Source organism: Bubalus bubalis, chromosome 13 (assembly GCF_019923935.1).
Source record: "Bubalus bubalis isolate 160015118507 breed Murrah chromosome 13, NDDB_SH_1, whole genome shotgun sequence".
NCBI lineage: Eukaryota > Metazoa > Chordata > Mammalia > Artiodactyla > Bovidae > Bubalus > Bubalus bubalis.
The window spans coordinates 31329162-31351797 of record NC_059169.1 but is presented as its reverse complement, the minus strand read 5'-3'; positions in this window follow the sequence as shown (position 1 = coordinate 31351797).

Here is a 22636-nt window from a genome sequence, read left to right as displayed (position 1 = left end):
TTTGGACTGTAGGCCTCCAGGCTCCTCTGTCCCTGGAGGCAAGAATACTGGAGTGTGTAGCCCTTCCCTTCTCCAGGGGATCTTCTCAACTCAGGGATCAAACCCAGATATCCTGCATTGCAGGTAGATTCTTTACCATCTGAGCCACCAGGGAAGCCCAAGACCTGTATTAAAGAATTAGTTATTCTGTGTTGGAATGACATTATGAGAAATGCAAAGGGCTTAGAATAATGTTTCCAGCTGGCTAGAGTTCGAAAGTAAGAACTTTAGTATAAAAATAAAAATCAGAGTAGGATTATAAAATACTTTCTTAAGATTTCAGAAAGATTTATACCAATGACTCACATTTTCAAATAGACCAAAGTCCTTTGGCTCTTAAAGGCATGCCTTCAAGGTCCTTTCACTAAAATAATGGAGATTAGGAGAAACCTAAAAGCACTGTTCTATACCAGCCTCTCCCAGAGCCTAAAATAGGGAAAGATTTGTCTCAAAGAGATTGCTGGTTGTTCCTTTTTTTTCAAATTGAATGTACTCCACTAAAATGCATAAAAAAGTCCACACATTTTTAAGAATTTTTTCCTAGTGGAAGTTACCTACAGCTAGAATTATAGTGACAAAAGATGTACAAGATTAAAAGGGGCCTTCAGGTCCACAAAATTTTATTGGCAGGGAGCATGGTGAGAAGTCTACTCAGTGGCAAAGTCAGTTTTCTTATGAAAAAGGAAAGGATCACGTACAAGTTGCAATCAAAATTATAGATGACAGAGCCCAATGTATATAGAAATTACCAAATAGGACTAAGTCCTAATTAAGAAATTGGCAACTTGTGATCTGCTGAATTTCATAAGTGCTATGGATATTGCTGAGTGCTTTTTCCTTTCTACTTATTTAAATGAGTATATCTATGGTGGTCACCTTGTCCTGTCATCCTGTCACACCCTTGAGAGAGAGGGAGAGAGAGAGAGTGTGTGTGTGTGGGGGGGGTGGGGGTGGGGGTGGAGCTGGAGAAGTAATTTGTCTCTTTAGATCTTCTAAATAAGACCAATATAGAAAGAATTGTACCAGATGAGCTCATGATCACTTGGAGCTGATTTAGAAGATGACTCTGTACTTCAAGCTGATTCCTTAATAGGATGAAACTTGAAGAGACTTGGCGGGGAGAGATGAGTGTGTTTTGCATATGGGGAGGATGTAAATTGTTGTAGTTAGAGGGTGAAAGATAGAAGGTCGTATTTTCAATAAGTGAATGTAACAATTATACATAGACCCATGTGACCTTCTACAGTGTGGCTTTACCACCCTATAATAGGGAGCCTAAGTCCCTTCCATGTATATCTAGACTGGCCTATGACTCACTTGTAACCAGCAGAACAGAAGTGAGAGTAAATGTTTTTGAGGCTCTGTCACAAAACATAATTCACCTTCTGCCTGGTTTACTTGCTTTGGAAACCTAAGGTGGAAAAATATGAGGTCATATATCATTGAAGCCACTATGCTGTGAGAAAGTCTAAATTAGCCCACACAGAAAGACTATGCAGAGGTCCTGAGGATGTATAAAAAAGAAGAACAACTCATAACTGCAGAGTTCTAATCTCAAAAATAAATTCCTTAATTCAGTATATCTCATAGTAATTCTACTTCTTTGACCAAACCCTAATGCAAACCATAATCCAACTTCTCGTAGATGTCAAAAATTCATAATAAGTTAAATTTTTCTTTATAGGTTAAGGAAGTCTCCTATTAATTTAACAGGGGTATTTATTGAGCTTGGACCTTGTGCCTATTTTAACTGTACTGGAGATAGAGTGTATTCCTTGGTGGACTTTACAGTCTATTTCAGGATACTGGAAATAAACACTGAACAAATAAATACACATGAAGTATAAGCCCAAACAGTTATAAGAGTTATGAAGAAGAGAAGGTAAGGTAATTTAAGAGAATTTAAATGTTAAGGGGAGATATTTTAGACAGAACAACTTGAAAGGTTTCTTTGTGGTATCATTTGAAAAAAGGATTTTTGTGGTGGTTTAGTCGCTCAGTCGTGTCTGCCTCTTTATAACCCCATGGACTCATAGTCCTCCAAACTCCTCTGTCCATGAAATATCCCAGGCAAGAATACTCGAGTGGGTTTTCATTTCCTACTCCTGGGGATCTTCCTGATGCAGGGATCAAACGCATGTCTCCTGCATCTCCTTCACTGGCAGGCAGATTCTTTACCACTCTGTCACCTAGGAGGCCTGAAGAAAGGATACAATTATTTAAATAAAAGGGAAGGATCTTTCCAGGGAAAATAAAACTGTAAATAACTGAGTCAAGAAAATCCTTAGAAAGTACAAAGATTTGTAAAGCTATAATATAACATTATAAAATGAAAATAAAGATCAGAGATATAATAACAGGTGATGTAGATCACAACAAAGGTTTTACAGTTTCTTTGAGAAAGCCTCCTGAGGTGCTTTGTTTGAATGTTGATATAAACTGATAATGCTTCGAGCAGAAATTGCTGAATAGGAGAAGGGGCACGAGAACAAATCAGTTTTGTAGGATTTATAGGATTCTTCCACATAAGTTTGAGGGCTGGCTTGCATCAGAACAGTAGTCACAAAAGTTGTGAGAAATGTTTCAAAATCTGGGTATATCATTTATTTACAGCTTGGATATGGAGGGTAAAGCCAAAAAATAAGTAGTCTAGATTAAGGCCAAGGTTTTTTCCCTCATAACATAGAAGGTACAGGTATGTGTGGCAACGGGAATCATTGAATAATGAGCACTGAGATGATAACACTGAGAGTGGAAAGGTTTTAAGGGCAAAAATTCAAGAGTTCAGTTTTGAATGTGTTATGCCTGAGATGTCTGCTAACCTAACATGTAAAAATATAAGGAAAACATTTGGATATTCATTCTCAGACTTTGGGCATTTCTGAAAAAAGTTTGGGTTGAATATTTTAAAGAAGAGATTGTTCAGATTATAAGTGGAATTTCAGTCCACTGCCATGGTCTGGTTTACCTAGTTAATGACATAGACATAGTGAAAGGAAGAGAAGAGTTTGAAGGTCTGAGCTCTATAGGACTCAGCAACTTGGAGCAGGAAAAAGAAAATGCATCCATCAAAAAAGCCTGAAAACAGTCAGCTTAATAGAAAGAATAAGTATTGGGAAATGGCGATTTTTCCAGAATCTAGATGAATAAAGTGCTTTGGGAGGAATGGTGAGATCGATTGAATCAAAAATTGCTCAAAAATCAATAAAGAAAAAGGTAAAGACCATTTGGCATGACAATATAGATATCAGTAAAATAGATGAAAGTATTTTCAGTGCAGACATGGGTACACAAGACTTTTTGAAGTAGACTGAAGAAATAATAGATTAAGTAGGCCCAGTAGTATAGCCCTATACTATAGTTTTAGCCCTATACTATAATTCATCATTTCTGAGTGTTGTCCTATGCAATAATTGAAGAAATTGACAGTAGATTATTTTTTAATAAGGCAGAGCTTTTGCCACAGCTTTTTATTTTGGTCAACATGCTCCAATAGAGATGAACATTAATGCTACAGTAGAGGATGGGAATACTTTCCAGGACAGTGTATTTGAGTAGAAATCGATTGTGCCATAGAAGAGATTGCCTTATATAGAAACTGTTGATCCAAGAAGAAAGGCAGAGTATGTGGTGGTTGGTGGAGACAGTTTTAGAAGGAAATTAAAATCCTCTTCTGATTGATTATATTCTCTTAATGAACTAAAAGTTAATCAGGAAAGGATGAAGGTAGAGAAAGACTAACAGAGAAAAAGGGGGTGTTAAAGACATACTTGCAGATGGATAATGAATTCTCAAGAGAAGTGTAGTAAGTCGGGCAGCAGAGATGCTTCCCATTTAAGATTTGTGATTAAAAATTTAGAGCTAATCCAGTCAGTTGGGTGGCATCACCGACTCGATGAACATAAGTTTGAGCATGCTCTGGGAGTTGCTAATGGACAGGGAGGCCTGGTGTGCTGCAGTCCATGGGGCAGCAAAGAGTCGGACACGACAGAGCGACTGAAAGCTGAATCCGGTCAGCATTGCTGTGTGGATTCCTTCAGCTTTGAGAAAACTCTCTGGCATAGAAATAAAGTAGGTGCAGTTGAATTTATAGTTTACATAGGATTTTGGTGGTAATCTGGGGAGAAAGTAGGCAAGAGAGTTGATGGTATTGCTGAATCATGGACTCAGTTGTACTAGGAAGTGATAAAAAAGGCAGGGTTGTGAGTTACAGAGATTACAAAAGGTGTCAGCCTCACAAGTTTGGAGAACTTGGTAGGGTGGATAATTTTACCAATAAAAATACTTAAAGAAATGAATATATGGCATATAATACTTGATATCGGGATTTGATGTTGAAGTAGTTATTAGGAAAAGATTGTGACATACAACTGTTAGGTAGGTAGAATAGGGAAAAGGAGTCCAAAATTGCGGTGGCTAAAAGACAAGGAAGGTCAAAGGAAGGCCCGAGGACCAGAGTGAAGACTTCAGGCAGAACAAACAGAACAAACAGCACTCCCAGCTAAGCCCAATTTGCATAGTGCAGGCCCAGGTGGAGGAAAAAACATATAAAGGAGGAGCCAAAGCGCTTTCTCTCGGACTCTATTTCCCACGTGTGCGCATGTGCTCGCTCTCTCTTTCTCTTTCTCTCTCTCTCTCTCTCTCCCTCCCTCCGCCCCTCCCCACGCACTCCTCCACTCTCTTCTCTTCGAGTCTTGGATTCTCCTGCTATCTTCTAAATAAAATGGAGCTGTAACACTGATTTGCCTAAGAGCTGTAACATGGTTTGTCCAAGACCCAAGAGCTGTGATGCGCGGAGGGCTTTAATGTCCATTGCTCCAAATCTTTGTTGTGAGGAGACAAAGAACTGAGGAACATACACTCGTGTGACACAACCATATGTTTGATGGCTTAGGCGAAGTATAGGACATAATTTTTTGGAGGTTAATAACCTGAGACATTTACCTGAAGCCCAAGGCATTCTAACTTTTAATTTTTTTAATTTGTCAAGTTTATATTTATCAACTGGTCCAAGATTAATCAACAGCAGATGAGATAAACATCATTAGAGTATCTACACTTTCTTATGTTCTAAGGCAATTACTAGAGATAAAAGGAAATATGACTCCTTTTATTTAAGAAATTTTATCTCTTTGAGATGAAAATAAAGATCAGGAGAAATGGTGAAGAAGCAAGAGGAAGAGGAAATTTATAATTTGGCATTTTTATTATTTGTTTGTAATGATCATCTTTTCTGGTTACCTAATATATTTATTTTGGTTACTGTTTTTAAGTTATCTCTTCAAGTAAGTTACACACAGTCACAGAGTATCTATTCTTTAAATAACCTTGCAGGTGAGAAGCAAGATAAACCTATTAGGAAAAACAGCTATGGCAGAAAGCTAACCATATTGCATTGCTAATAAACTTTCTAGATATTTCAGTAGAACTTCTAAAAAACATGTCAGAGTTAATGTTATTTGCTGTTTTTATACAGTGTCCTGATCCGTTAATCTCTGATTTTAAAATTTTATTTTTGTGTTGATAACATTTATTATTGACAGTGGAAGAACATTATTATATATAAACTTTTTGATTATAGGTCCAGAATTGTGTCTTAGAGATAAGGACTTCTATTGCAATTTCAGAATATTGATGTTTTAATGTTGCACAATACAAGGTAACTATATGTGTTCTGTGTGTATATATAATACAGATTAACATGTATTACATTAATTCAACATCACAGGGTATATTTTGATCAAATGTGAGAAAATGTAAATTGTATTAACCAAAGAAAATTCATACTATACTTCATGCATAACATGGTTTTCTTTCCAGTACAAATGAATAAAAAGTGACTGTTGTTCCCATATGGAGAATAATTGGAATAATTTAAGCATTGAAATATTTTATTTAGCAGATAATTATATGACAGGGACATGGTAAGTTAATGGGGGAAAATAATTACTCAGATACTACTATAAAAAAGAAAAGTTGCCTCAATTACCCGTTTTTTTTTTTTAATTATTATTTTTCACCTGAGTTATGTGGCAGGTATTCATCCTCTGTTTTGCTTTGTGGATGATAATATTTTCCACATCCATTTATATATTCAGGAGATAGTTTTTGAGCAGCTTCTACGTGTATGGCAAAAATACGAAATAACCTCAAATTCAAAAGGCATTACTCTTTTGTGGTGACTATTTTACAGAAAATATATGTATGTGAACCCTATAACACTGTGAAGTCAGTTGCAAACCTACCCCCTCAACCCCCATCAAAAAACTCCTTGTCACAAATGAAGCCATAATCATCTTTGCTTCTGGGGTGGTGGGTGCTGGTTTCAGGAAAGATTTAAGAGAGGTCACACTAGAGTTCATTTGATAGACCGTGAGTGGAGACAGCATTAGAACTGAAGGATAAAGCTATTAAAATTTTCCTCTCACTGTTTCTTAATTGCATTACTGGTTAGCTTTGCCTCTCACCATTCTGCCATATTGTTTTATCGACATTGTAATCCAACTCCAAGCCAAGGTGGATTTCCTGTGAACCTTATTATGCTTAAGGTCTGGGGCCTCTCACTTTTATGGGCCACTTCTATCTTTCTAATTTGGAGGTCCTAATTTAAATATGTTTCAATAAAATTTAGAAAAGTAAAGTATTTTGCCTCAAATAGTTAAGACCAGTCCCTCTTCCCCTTCCTTATTCTTCTTCACTCTTTTCCTTGAGCTAGAGAACAGTGGGTCCTGGGCATTTTGGGACTCTCGTCAAGGGTAAGTTACTTTGGAGACATTGAATTCTGGCTTATTAGGACATAATCATATTGCTTATAATCATTTCTGTGTGTATTTGGTTATTTCTGGCCAAAGTGCAATAGGAATACCTTCTAGGAACACTTTGTCACTTAGAGCACAGATTTATCTGCAACTGTGACATAGAGGTGCAGGTAAGTATAGTCTATGCATCTGGAATCTGGAAGTTTGTAGGCAGTAAAGGAGATACAAATCTTGAAAAATACAGTGACAGATGCTACACTGGAAAGTGTATCCATTCATCAGATGTAGAATCATAAGCAATGTTTTAGTTCTCATAACTATATAGTCAAAATGAATGTTCTCATCTGTCAGAAACCTAAGTGTGTATATATATATATACACTTAAGTGTATATATATATATGTATATGTACTCATCTGTCAGAAACCTAAGTGTATTTTTTATATATATATATATATGTGTGTATATATATATATATATATAACTGTACTCTTTCCTTTGTGAATTATGAAAAATAGAATTTATCAGAAATTGTATGTTTGAAGGGCCATAATATTTATAAGCAATAAATACAATGGTGTATGAGGTAAAATTTTAATGAATCTCCACATATTGGATTGAATCTGAGAATATCTGACATATCAAATCTTGAGGATTATGGTAGTTCTACTCTTATAGTGCTTAAAGTAATAAAAATTCTGTGGATAAAACTTCAAATATGTATCAATAACTCAATGTGTAGTATATAGAAATAAGTAGTTTGAACATTGTTACTCAATAGATTATAGTGATTATTCTTTTTATTTGAATTTTTTGCCTCAGAATAATTGGTCCTGTACAAATTAGCATGTGACTAATAACAAGGAAAAAATATAAAATGATAGAAAGAAGACTGGTAGGAACTTTAATACCCAAACTCATTATATCTCCACAGGAACCTATGAATTTTATTATCAAAATTCATGAAAGAACTTTTCTAATTGATAATGAAAATAAATAGCAACCAATTAGAGAAAAGACTAATGTTTTTACTTCTCTTCAGAAACAATTCTGCAAAATCCTTGTCATACAAAGATGATAACAAGGGATATGCAACCAAATATGTATGGGGGAAAAATACAGATTTATGTCAGGTAGTTAATTTAATAAAAACACTGTATTATTATTCTCTAGATTTTGTAATATTTGTGGTATGTGCCACTTCCAGAGCTTCCCTGGTGACTCAAATGGTAAAGAATCTGCCAGCAATGCAGGAGACCCGGGTTCAATCCCTGGGTTGGGAAGGTCCCCTGGAAAAGGGAATATCTCCCCACTCCAGTATTCTTGCCTTGAAAATTCCATGTACAGAGGAGCCTGGTGGGCTGCAGCCCATGGGGTCACAAAAAGTCCTTGAAACAGCATTTGTTGTGTTGATCACTGCTTCCTCCGGATATACTTTCTTCATTTGCTTCGGGGCACAACACTCTCATGGTTTTCTATCATAGTCTCAATACTTTTACTTCTCTATTTTATGTCCATACCTTCTGAAATTTAATATTTTATCTCAGAATTGGATTGGTGCCAAGAAAGTAACACAGTTGGTATTTCAGACACTTAAAGTTTCACTGGTAGCCTGAGCTCTCCAAGAAAACAGACTTCTCTACTCAACCTCCTACTCTGCCCCTCTGTGTGGATATCTACTAAGCATCACAAACATAATGTACTTCAAACTGAATCCTGATCATTTCGCCACAGCCTGCTCCTTCTGCAGACATCTAATTTCACTTCACAGCAATTCCTCACTAGCCGTATCTTGTTTTGTATCTTTGCATAGACCTTGATTTTTTTGCTGTAGTATCTCTAACACATTATGCATTCTTTTCCCTCAAAACGCTGGTGTTTTCATTCTTTTACTGGAATACTCTTCCCCCAGATTTACAGGTTACTCAGTACCTCGCAAAATTCAGGTCTTCATTTTAAATACCGCCTTCTCAATGAAGTCTTCTTTGACTATTTAAAATTGAAGGTCCTATCCTAACGGTACTCAGTTCCTTTTTTCCTCATCTAATAACTTGTGTGTTATATTTATTTACTTTGTTTAAATATATATCTTATTTATAGATTTATTTTTTATGTATATCTCCTCTCATTAGAATGAAGATAAGAGTGTTTTTTTCTTTGTCTGATTGTTTTTTCAATTACTGACTTTTCATTATGTAAAGTCATGCCCTGCACATAGAACTCCTTAATTTTTGACTGGATATTAGTTACGTTTAAAATATTGTTTATTTATGTACTCCCCAAAAGTTATTTTATCACTGTGTACCCTTATTTTAAAGATGAATCTCAATTTTCAAAAGGTAGAAAGTGATTTAAAACCTTCACAATGAGTGAATAGAGATAACCAATAAATATTCCATTTATTTACATGATGTGATTTTCATACATTTTTTAAGATTATACTTATATAAATAATCATTATGATATCAGAATGGCAACAGTGGAAAAATTAATCAGAGAAACATATGCAGTTGATGCATTTATTTGTATAACCATATGAAAACATACATGTCTTATGACACTAGCATCCATGCAAAAAAAACCATAAACCCTGGTTATCTCAGGATATAAGAAGACTTTCACTCTCATCATTCATGGAAATATATCTGAAAGGTTGTATAAGTGGGACTAAAGCAAAACTTGAGATCCAATCCAGGCTTATTTCAATGCTTGACATACAATGTATTTAATTAGGAAACTTAAAGAAAATTTAGAATGTATTTCTAATTTGTGATCTTGTACCCTTTTAGGATTAAAATATACACATAAATATATCTATACCTAATTTAATATAACAAAAAATAACTCATTTCTCTAGGCAGGTATTCCCAAAGGTAAGCATATTCACATTGTTTTAATTTATAATTTTTTTTCCATTTGAAAACTTTTCTAATGTCTATTTCAATAGGCCTGTTCCTAATATGCACCTTTAAAATGATGATTTAGCTAACATGAAAATATTCTTCCTATAAAACTCATTTTTTTTTATTTTATTTTTAAACTTTACAATATTGTATTGGTTTTGCCAATTATCGAAATGAATCCGCCACAGGTATACATGTGTTCCCCATCCTGAACCCTCCTCCCTCCTCCCTCCCCATACCATCCCTCTGGGTCATCCCAGTGCACCAGCCCCAAGCATCCAGTATCACACATCGAACCTGGACTGGTGACTCGTTTCATACATGATATTATACATGTTTCAATGGCATTCTCCCAAATCTTCCCACCCTCTCCCTCTCCCACAGAGTCCATAAGATTGATCTATACATCAGTGTCTCTTTTGCTGTCTCGTACACAGGGTTATTGTTACCATCTTTCTAAATTCCATATATATGCGTTAGTATACTGTATTGGTGTTTTTCTTTCTGGCTTACTTCACTCTGTATAACAGGCTCCAGTTTCATCCACCTCATTAGAACTGACTCAAATGAATTCTTTTTAATGGCTGAGTAATACTCCATTGTGTATGTATACCACAGCTTTCTTATCCATTCATCTGCTGATGGACATCTAGGTTGCTTCCATGTCCTAGCTATTATAAACAGTGCTGCGATGAACATTGGGGTACACGTGTCTCTTTCCCTTCTGGTTTCCTCAGTGTGTATGCCCAGCAGTGGGATTGCTATATCATTTTTAAAAAATCCTTCCAATTTTCACATTGCTTGTCAATAATATCTTTGGAAAGAATATTATCAATATATCAATGATTAATACAGTTTATAATGTATTACTATAACAAATATGAAGTATTGAATGTAGTGATTTATGAATTTTATGATATTTAATAAGGTGGTGATATTGATTATTAATCAATGATTAATGATTTGTGAAAAAGCATACATAATATTATAGTTTGCTTATCAAACTGTGGGATATATTTATTTTATCCTCATAAAATTAATCAGATTTCACCTTTTTTTTGTTTCAGAACTTCTTGTGTAATTACAGAAAATACTAACTTTCAAAATATCAAATCTAGTAAAATGTATACATAATATTGCCTAGATATGAATATTTTTGAACTTTATTTCAATCTCTCTAGAGTTTATGAAACTACTCAAGTTTTTCACTTTTGTATACCAATTTAGCATTTTGTGTTTTTTCAGAATTAATGCATCTTGTCTCACTCTTCAAATTTATGTAGGTATTGATATTTATAATATTCCTTTATCATGTTTTAGTTTATATTAATTATTTCCCCTCCTTTATTCTGCATTTTTATTTGAAACACCTCTTTTTTTCCTCTGACAATTTTTGTTAGAGACTGTTTTGATACTAATATACTTTAAAGTACCAGCTTTCAATTTCAATAACATTAATCTTGTTTTTGTTGCTATTTATTTCACTCATATCTGATAGTCTTTATCATTTTGGTCCAGTGATTCAATTTTTTAAAAATTTTCATGTAAATATATACAGTGCTATGTATTTCCTTTGTGTTATTGGTATACCTGTGTATATTAGTTCTCTATTGCCCACTTAATGGCTTAAAATAACAAATATTATCTCAGAACGTGTATTGATCACAAATCCTGCTTAGTTTAGGTGGCTCAAAGTCTCAAGTGAAATTGAAGTCAAGATGGTAGCAGGGGCCATTGTCTCTGATAGAGGCATTAGTGAGAATGATCTGCTTTAAGTCCCTAACAGTTGTTAGCTGGATTCAGTTCTTATGTTGGGCAGTGAATCAGACCCTTGCTCCCTTGGCATAGCTGTAAGGCAGCTTACAACATGCATCTTCAATGGAATAACGCAACAAAAGGGCAGGTTAGAAGGAAGCCATTGAATTTTTTAATCTACATCTCAGAAATAATATCGCCTTTGTCATAGTATAGTATTAAGAAGAGACTCTGTAGGCCTAGTTCACACTCAAAAACAGTATTATCCAATGTCATGAACACCAGGAGGTGGGAATCTTTTAGGGCCTTTATTGAAGTGCCTGCCATTCTGTGTTTTGTTCATTTTGACATCTATTCTTCAACTGACATTCAACTCTATATATCTCATAATTGACCTAAAGATTATTTTTTAATATCAAATGCTATTTGTTAATATTTTATATTTTAAATTAGTTATATAGGATTTTTAAGCAACTATCATTTGTTTATTATTCCTAAGGTTCCTAATTTATAGTTCAAGAAAGCTCAACCTCAAAATTGTTTATGGTTCTTATTCTTCATTTCTTGTTCCTCTGTCATTCAGTATATGCCTCTGTATGGCTTTTATGGCAATTAAGTATATTTTATACTGTTTTAGTTGATAGATTTATAAGACATTATAATCCTCCTTGTTTTAAAATGATACTAATAAATCTAAAGTATTGCAATAAAGTTAAATAACACTTTATAATCCCTAAACATTGAACACTTTGAAAGAGAAACCCTTACAAAATGCATCAGTACTTTCAAATTGCCATGTGTTATAGGGAGTGATTTAAAGTTACTGGAGAACTTTATTTCTTTTAAATGTTTCAATTTGGAATTGAATGAAAGAGGATTTGAGAATGTATTTATTGCTGAAAAAATATTACATATATAATCTCAAAACCTAAATAAAAAGTAAAGAATGAACAAAACTTTAATACATGAGTTCAGGATACTTTTTGCTAATATCTATTAGCTTTAGAATAAATGCATTTTCATTTTAAGCATTTCTCTAACATTTTACATAATAAAGAGAATTTTCTAGCCATCAGTGATGTAGAGAAAATACATTTTTAACTATTTCTCCAATTTTTTTTTCTGAAAAATGTGTTTGTATTGCTGTATCATTAGGAATAAAAGGAATCAGATGTGTTTAACACTGCTAATTTCCAGTGAAACCTAGGGTATTTTAAATGCAGGAATAATTCTTTAAAATCAAGCAAAAAATAATGTTATCTTTGGGTGTGAAGTAGGTTGGGATTTATACAGTTTTGACTAAAGGCTAGACTAAACCACACAGAAGTTAGATTTATAAATTATTCAATCAGCTGGCCAAATTTCGCAGGCGTCACTGAAAATTTGTGTACAGAAACATCACTTGGATTTTTTTCATGTTCTCTGCAGATTCAATTATAATAAAATTTCCAAAAAAAATAAAATAAATTTACATTTTTCTAAGTATCTCTTTGTGCAGCACAGTTTCTAAAAAAATATAAAACAGGATTTTGAAAAAATAAATATACTGAGTTTTTGGCTAATCATGGTAAATTGAGCATATGCTATCTTCTTTTTTTCTGAAATTCTACTAAAAAGGAAGAGTATAGATAGGAGAAGGGAAGGTATTAACACATAATTTTATTAAAATTGAACTCTTTATATTGAGATAATTGCACTTTCACAAGCAGTTATAAGAAGTAATACAGAGAGACCCTGTGCATCCTTTACTCATTTTCTTTCATAGTAACACTTTTGCAAACTATTAAATCACAATACCCAAACTTACTTTTCTTTACATCAAGGAACCTTCATATCACCTTTTTATAGATGCACCCACTTATCTCCCACCCTCACACCTGACTGAAACCCTGACACCCACTGATCTGTTCACTACTTTTATAATTTTGTTATTTCAAGAGTGCCACAAGAATCATACACTATCAAACATTTGAGACTGCTTTTTTTCATTCAGTGTAGTTCTCTGCAGATTCATCAAAGTTGTTGTGTGTAACAGTGTTCCATTCCTTTTGTTAGGAGTATTCCATGGTGTGGATTAACCACAGTTTTGTTTGTTTGTTTGTTTAAGCACCCATTTATTGAAGAACATCTAGGTATTTTCCAGTTTGGGGTTATTGTAAAAAAAAAAAAAAAAAAAAAAAGAAAACTTCTGTAAGCATTAATGTACCTAGGGATTTTGTGAACATATCAATAATTCTTTGTGTGTGTGTGTACCTTGTGTTTTCTGTTAATGTGTGTGTATTAGTCGCTCAGTCATGTCCGACTCTTTGCGACCCCATGGACTGTAGCCTGCCAGATTCCAGTCCATGGGATTCTCCAGTCAAGAATACTATAATGGGTAGGCATTTCTATTAGATGTCTCTTAATGGGGTTGTTTGCAGAGCAACAAATGCGAGATGAGAAAGAAGGATATCATCCCCTTTATGCCTACTGGAGTGATCCTCCTGCATCTTAAATATTCAACAAACTCTTCAAAAGAGAGTCCTCTGAGTTTAGCAGTCAATTGAATTTGATTCCTTCTAATATTGCATTAGCTCTTCTTCCATTCTATCTCATTCTTTTTTTTTTTTTTTTTTAATTCTTGCTCCATAGGGTTGCGTTTCCTAATAAAGTAGTAGAACAAAAGCTTTATTTTTCTCAATATGCTTTCAGGGATACTGAAGTGAACTAAGATATCTTAGTCAAAAAATAATCACAGAGTGAAGAACTTTTAGAAATTAGAAAACATAAAATTGGATTTTAGATCAAATCAGTAGCACATTTTAGAGTCAGACAAGAAGTATGTCTTCCCTGACCCCATACTTTAGAAGACCCCATTCTGGCTTTGTGTGCATGTCTCAGCCACTCAGTCATGGCTGACTTTTAGAGACACATGGACTGCAACCCATCAGGCTCCTCAGTCCATGGGATTCTCCAGGCAGGACTACTGGGCTGAGTGGCATTCCCTACCCCAGGGAATCTTACCAACCCATGGATTAAACCTGCATCTCCTGCTCTGGAGTTGTTTTGGCTTTCAGTTCAGTTCAGTCACACAGTCGAGTCCAGCTCTTTGTGACCCCATGAACTGCAGCATGCCAGGTCTCCCTGTCCATCACCAACTCCTGGAGTTTACCCAAATTCATGTCCACCGTTACAGTGATGCCATTCAACCATCTCATCCTCTGTCATCTCCTTCTCCTGCCCTCAATCTTTCCCAGCATCAGGGTCTTTTCAAATGAGTTATTTCTTCACATCAGGTGGCCAAAGTATTGGAGTTTCAGCTTCAACATGGGTCCTTCCAGGAGAAGACCCAGGACTGATCTCCTTTAGGGTAGACTGGTTGGATCTCATAGCAGTCCAAGGGACTCTCAAGAGTCTTCTCCAACACCACAGTTCAAAAGCATCAATTCTTTGGTGCTCAGCTTTCTTTATAGTCCAACACTCACATCCATACATGACTACTGGAAAAACCATAGCCTTGACTAGACGGACCTTTGTTGACAAAGTAATGTCTCTGCTCTTTAACATGGTGTCTAGGTTGGTCATAACTTTCCTTCCAAGGAGTAAGCGTCTTTTCATTTCATGGCTGCCATCACCATCTGCAGTGATTTTGGAGCCTAGAAAAATAAAGTCAGCCACTGTTTCACCATCTATTTGCCATGAGTGATGGGACCAGATGCCATGATCTTAGTTTTCTGAATGTTTGAGCTTTAAGCCAACTTTTTCACTCTCCACTTTGACTTTCATCAAGAGACTCTTTAGTTCTTCTTCACTTTCTGCCATACAGGTGGTGTCATCTGCATATCTGAGGTTATTGATATTTCTCTCGGCAATCTTGATTCCACCTTGTGCTTCTTCCAGCCCAGTGTTTCTCATGATGTACTCTGCATAGAAGTTAAATAAGCAGGGTGACAATATACAGCCTTGACGTACTCCTTTTCCTATTTGAAACCAGTCTGTTGTTCCATGTCCAGTTCTAACTGTTGCTTCCTGACCTGCATATAGGTTTCTCAAGGGGCAGGTCAGGTGGTCTGGTATTCCCATCTCTTGCAGAATTTTCCACAGTTGATTGTGATCCACATAGTCAAAGGCTTTGTCATAGTCAATAAAGCAGAAATAGATGTTTTCTGGAACTCTCTTGCTTTTTTGATGACCCAGCGGATGTTGGCAATTTGATCTCTGGTTCCTCTGCCTTTTCTAAAACCAGCTTGAACATCTGGAAGTTCATGGTTTACATATTCCTGAAGCCTGGCTTGGAGAATTTTGAGCATTACTTTACTAGCATGTGAGATGAGTGCAATTGTGCGGTAGTTTGAGCATTCTTTGACATTGCCTTTCTTTGGGCTTGGAATGAAAACTGACCTTTTCCAGTCCTGTGGCCACTGGTGAGTTTTCCAAATTTGCTGACATATTGAGGACAGCACTTTCACAGCATCATCTTTTAGGATTTGAAATAGCTCAACTAGAATTCCATCACCTCCACTAGCTTAGTTCATAGCGATGCTTCCTAAGGCCCACTTGACTTCACATGCCAGGATGTCTGGCTCTAGGTGAGTGTGAGTGATCACACCATCATGATTATCTGGGTCGTGAAGATCTTTTTTGTACAGTTCTTCTGTGTATTCTTGCTACCTCTTCTTAATATCTTCTGCTTCTGTTAGGTCCATACCATTTCTGTCTATTACTGAGCCCATCTTTGCATGAAATGTTCCCTTGCTGCTGCTGCTGCTGCTAAGTCGCTTCAGTCATGTCCGACTCTGTGCGAACCCATAGATGGCAGCCCACCAGGCTACGCTGTCCCTGGGATTCTCCAGGCAAGAACACTGGAGTGGGATGCCATTTCCTTCTCCAGTCCATGAAAGTGAAAAGTGAAAGTGAAGTCGCTCAGTTGTGTCCGACTCTTAGTGACTCCATGGACTGCAGCCTACCAGGCTCCTCCCGTCCATGGGATTTTCCAGGCAAGAGTACTGGAGTGGGTTGCCATTGCCTTCTCCGGAAATGTTCCCTTGGTATCTCCAATTTAATTGGCCATAATTCTCCCCACCAGATGAAGCTTTTCAATGAGCAAAGTTGTGATACCCATGTGCCAAGACTCCACTTCAAACGTCCCTGAAATTCCCTGCACAAATGGCTATGGGACTCCTTTCCAGACCTTAGATTTCACCTGAGTAAGGAGCATCCTACTGGTATTTATTTTTCAAGGTCCAAGGCTTGCCAAAGGCAGCTGTTTTTAAGTAATATAATTTGAACTTGGATATGGTGGTAGAGATGTTTCTGTACATGTGTTGAGGTAGGTATGTGAAGAGGAAAGGTCAAATTGTGGAGAGGAATAGGGTTATCCCTCTTCACCATTGTATCTTGGCATGGACCTCTAAGGAGCTTGAAAATTTAAAATTTTAAACTGGCCATAAGGGTTTTATGAAGGTATTTTTTATTAAGGTAGGAGGATAGAATATATTTTTCATGATATGTTATTACTGTTATTATTCTTGGCCTCACCATGTATCTTATGAGATCTTATTTCCCTGACCAGTAATTGAACCCAGGCTCCTAGGAGTGAGAGCTCCTAGGAGTGAGAGCTCCAAGTCTTAACGGGAGTACCAGAGAATTAATATTCATGGTATGTAAGCATGACATAATATTTTCTATTTAGGCATATGCTATGTGGATCTTCATTTTTTCTTTTGCCCCAAACCCCATGAAAATTCATGACTGAAACTAAAGGATGTTTATTAATAGTAGCAGGACTATAGACTAAATCAGAAAATTTCCAAGATATTCAAATAAAATATGAAGATTATGAACGAAACATGTCTGGTAGGCTCAGTTTAAGAAGCAAGACATATATCTGCATTGTAACAGTAGAATTTATGGAAAAAATGACAAAGAGGAAAAAAGATAAAAATTATTATTATGATAATACAAGAAAAGTTTCCAAGTCAGAGAGTCATGGTTTTCCAGATTGATAACTCCTATCATAAATTCAGAACGCTGCAGGAAAAAAAAAATCCATCCCAAGAAATTTCATCAAGAATATCAGAACATTTGACATAATGAGAAAATCCTATAAGTATTAATATTTCAGCAGGGGTGGAGGAGGGAAAACAAACACAAAGGGCAATGGAAGAAAAACTGAATTGCATGGGAATTCTCAACAGCACAGGAAGCTATGGAAGATGTGTAAGAATGAAATAAAAGTTTCACATATATACATAGAAATTTTACCTCTTGTAAACTACTCCTTAGAAGTCTAGTAGAGGACATGCATTGGTAAACAAGGATATGTACAGAGCATAAAAACTTCCAATCCTAAAAATATTTTCTTCTCACAGTGATGATGAAGAGAAATTGCAGGAAGACAGTTTTGCCGCATAATTTGAGCCACCTGTCTAAAGGACATATGTTTCCACATATAAATATTTCAGAAAATAACTAGCAGAAGTGTAGGTAGCACATTAAAAGCTCAAATGTGCTATGGGGAAGGTGACATCTTTTCAAAAGATCTTTTTTTGTTTAGCATTCTGGAAAACACTGAATTGATGAGTAGGCATAGCTGCTGAAAGGGCTTCCCTGGTGGTTCAGTGGGAAAGAATCCACCTGCAATGCAGGAGACATGGATTTGATCCTTGAGTCATTAAGACCCCCTGGAAGAGGGCATGGCAGCTCACTGCAGTATTCTTGCAGTGAAAATCCCATGGACTGAGGCGCCTGGCAGACTACAGTCCATGGGGTCGCAAAGAGTCAGACACAACTGAAGCTACTGAGCATGCCCACACGCATAGCTTCTGATCTGTAAGTCTCAGGCATAGCTCTTATAACACAAGTCAAGTCATTCAGTTGTGTTCAACTCTTAGTGACCCCATGGACTGTAGCCTGCCACACTCATCTGTCCATGGGATTTTCCAGGCAAGAATACTGGAGTGGGTTGCAATTTCCTTCTCCAATTATAACACAAACCTTTGCAGGATAAACTAAATGTAATTCATGTTCTATTACCATTGTTTGGTAAATTAACTCTTATTGTACCTTATTTTTTGACATTGAATAAGAAAACATTTTTTATGAAAAATATTTCGAGTATGAAACAAGTCCAAGGAGAGATTTTTAACACTACTGAGTTTTAAACTTAACAAAATTTAGACAAAAGTTAAAAGGATTATATTATACTTTTTCCATAATTTTTTATTACTTCCTTTTTTGTTCTTCTTTTTCTTTCCTTGAGATTACATATTCTTCTGTCTCTTTAGCTCTTGTGCTTGTAAAATAGTTCTATGTAGTTTGCTATTGTTACTGAAGCAGGACCAACTATAAAGCTAATTATCAAGTTAATTTGACAAGTTAATATTAATAATATCTACAGTTATGTACTAGGTATCATGCTACACATAAACTGTGATGGTTAGTTTTAGGAGTCAACTTGGCTAAGCCACAATGCACAGCTGTGTGATGAAATATTATTCTGGATATTTCTGTAATGACGTTTTAGGGTGAAATTAAGCAGGGCAAAGGCTAACAGAGTTTTGCCAAGAGAACACACTGGTCATAACAAACACCCTCTTCCAGCAACACAAGAGAAGATTCTACACAAGTACATCACGATGGTTAATACCAAAATCAAATTGATTGTATTCTTTGCAGTCAAAGATGGAGAACCTCTATACAGTCAGCAAAAATAAGACTGGAGCTGACTGTGGCTCAGATATTTAACTCCTTATAGCCAAATTCAGACTTAAATTGAATAAAATAGGGAAAACCACTAGACCTTTCAGGTATGACCTAAATCAAATCCCTTATGACTATACAGTGAAAGTGAAAATAGGTTCAAGGGATTATCTGATAGACAGAGTGCCTAAAGAACTATGGACAGAGATTTGTGACATTGTACAGGAGGCAGTGATAAAAACCATCCCCAAGAAAAACAAATTCAAAAAGGCAAAATGGTTACCTGAGGAGGCTTTACAAACAGCTGTGAAAAGAAGAGAAGCAAAAGGCAAAGGAGAAAAGGAAAGATATACCCATTTGTATGCAGAGTTCCAAGAATAGTAAGGAGAGATAAGAAAGCCTTCCTCAGTGATCAATGCAAAGAAATAGAGGAAAATAATAGAATGGGAAAGACTAGAGATGTCTTCAAGAAAACTAGAGATACCAAGGGAATGTATCATGCCAAGTTGGGCATAATAAAGGACAGAAATGGTTTGGAGCTAACAGAAGCAGAAGATATTAAGAAAAGGTGGCAAGAATACACAGAAGAACTATACAAAAAAGATCTTCACAACCCAGATAACCATGATGGTGTGATCACTCACCCAGAGTCAGACATCCTGAAATGTGAATTCAAGTGGGCCTTAGGAAGCATCACTATGAACAAAGCTAGTGGAGGTGATGAAATTCCAGTTGAGCATTTCAAATCCTAAAAGATGATGCTGTGAAAGTGCTGCACTCAATATGCCAGCAAAATTTGAAAAACTCAGCAGTGGCCACAAAACTGGAAAAGGTCAGTTTTCATTCCAAGCCCAAAGAAAGGCAATGCCAAAGAATGCTCAAACTACCGCACAATTGCACTCATCTCACACACTAGCAAAATAATGCTCAAAATTCTCAAAATGCTTCAACAGAATGTGAACCATGAACTTTCAAATGTTCAACCTGGATTTAGAAAAGGCATAAGAACCAGAGATCATATTGCCAACATCCGCTGGATCATGGAAAAAGCAAGAGAGTTCCAGAAAAACATCTACTTCTGCTTTATTGACTATGTCAAAACCTTCGACTGTGTGGATCACAACAAACTGTGGAAAATTCTTCAAGAGATGGGAATACCAGCCCACCTGACCTACCTCCTTAGAAATCAATATGCAGTTCAAGAAGCAACAGTTAGAACCAGACATGGAACAGTGGACTGGTTCTAAATTGGGAAAGAAGTACGTCAAGGCTGTATATTGTCACCTTGCTTGTTTAACTTTTATACAGAGTACATCATGCAAAATGCTAGGCTGGATGAAGCACAAACTAGAATCAAGATTGCCCAGAGAAATATCAATAACCTCAGATATGCAGATGATACCACCCTTATAACAGAAAGCGAAGAAAGACTAAAGAGCTTCTTGATAAAAGTGAAAGAGAAGAGTGAAAAAATTGGCTTAAAAACCAGCGTTCAGAAAACTAAGATCATGGCATCTGGTCCCATCGCTTCATGGCAAATAGACGGGGAAACAGTGGAAACAATGACAGACTTTATTTTGGGGGCTCCAGAATCACTGCAGATGGTGACTGCAGCCATGAAATTAAAAGATGCTTGTTCCTTGGAAGAAAAGCTGTCACCAACCTAGAGAGCTTATTAAAAAGCAGAGACATTACTTTGCCAACAAAAGTCCATCTAGTCTAAGCTAGAGTTTTTCCAGGAGTCATGTATGGAAGTGAGATTTGGACCATGTAGAAAGCTGAGCACTGAAGAATTGATGGTTTTGAACTGTGTTACTGGTGAAGACCCTTGAGAGTCCCTTGGATAGCAAGGAGATCCAACCAGTCCATCCTAAAGGAAATCAGTCCCGAATATTCTTGGAAGGACTGATGCTGAAGCTGAAACTCCAATACTTTGACCACCTGATGTGAAGAACTCACTCATTTGAAAAGACCCTGATGCTGGGAAAGATTGAAGGTGGGAGGAGAACCGGATGACAGAGGATGAGATTGTTGAATGGGATCACCAACTCAATGGACAAGAATTTGAGTGAACTCCTAGAGTTGGTAATGAACAGGGAGGCCTGACCTGCTGCAGTCCATGGGGTCACAAAAGTCAGACATGACTGAGTGACTGAACTGAACTAACTGAACAGATAAATTGTTGGGCTTTGAGTAAACCAGATTGCTCTACATATGTGGATAAGCCTCTTCTAGCTGTTTAAAATCCTGAATATCATGAACAAATTCCCATTCTCCTCTGAGCAAGAGAGAATCCTGTCAGAGGCCTCTCTTCAGGTTTCAACTACATGAGTTCTGTTCAGTTCAGTCACTCAGTGGTGTCCAGCTGTTTGCAACGCCATGGGCTGCAGCACACCAGGCCTCCCTGTCCATCACCAAATCCTGGAGTTTACCCAAATTCATGTCCATTGAGTCAGGGATACCATCCAACCATCTCATTCTCTGTCGTCCCCTTCTCCAGCCTTCAATCTTTCCCAGCATCAGGGTCTTTTCAGATAAGTCAGTTCTTCACATCAGGTGGCCAAAGTATTGGAGTTTCAGCTTCAGCATTAGTCCTTCTGATGAATATTCAGGACTTATTTTCTTAGGATGGACAGGTTGGATCTCCTTGCTGTCCAAGGGACTCTCAAGAGTCTTTTCCAATGCCACAGTTCAAAAGCATCAATTCTTTGGTACTCAGCTTTCTTTATAGTCCAACTCTCACATCCATACATGACTACTGGAAAAACCATAGCCTAGATTAGACAGACCTTTGTTGGCAAAGTAATGTATTTGTTTTTAATATACTGTCTAGGTTGATCATGACACTTCTTCCGAGGAGCAAGCGTCTTTTAATTTCATGGCTGCAGTCACCATCTGCAGTGATTTTGGAGCCCATTAAAATTAAGTCTGTCACTGTTTCCACAGTTTCCCCGTCTATTTGCCATGAAGTGATGTGATACAATATTTATTTTTCTCTTTGTGAATTCACTCTGTGTTGACTACAGCTGAAATTTATTCATTTTTATGGCTGAGTAATATCCATTGTATATATGTACCACATCTTTGGTATCCATTCATCCACCTATGAACATTGTATATTTACACATATATATGTAATCTAGAAAAATAGTACTGATGAACCTATTTGCATGGAAGGAATGGAGATGCAGACGTAGGGAATGGACTTGTGGACACAGAGGGGGAGAGAGAGTGTAAGATGAATTGAGAAGTAGTACTGACATATATACACTATCATATATAAAATATATAGCTCGTAAGAAGCTGCTATATCACACAGGGCGCCCAGCCTGGCACTCTGTGGGGACCTATAGGGCTGGAATGGGAGGGAGGAGGGAGGCTCAAAAGGGAGGGGATATATGTATACTTAATGGCAGAAATCAACACAACATAGTAAAGCAATTATCCTCCAATTAAAAATATTAAAGAAATGAAAAAACAACTTCAGCTCCAATATTGACTC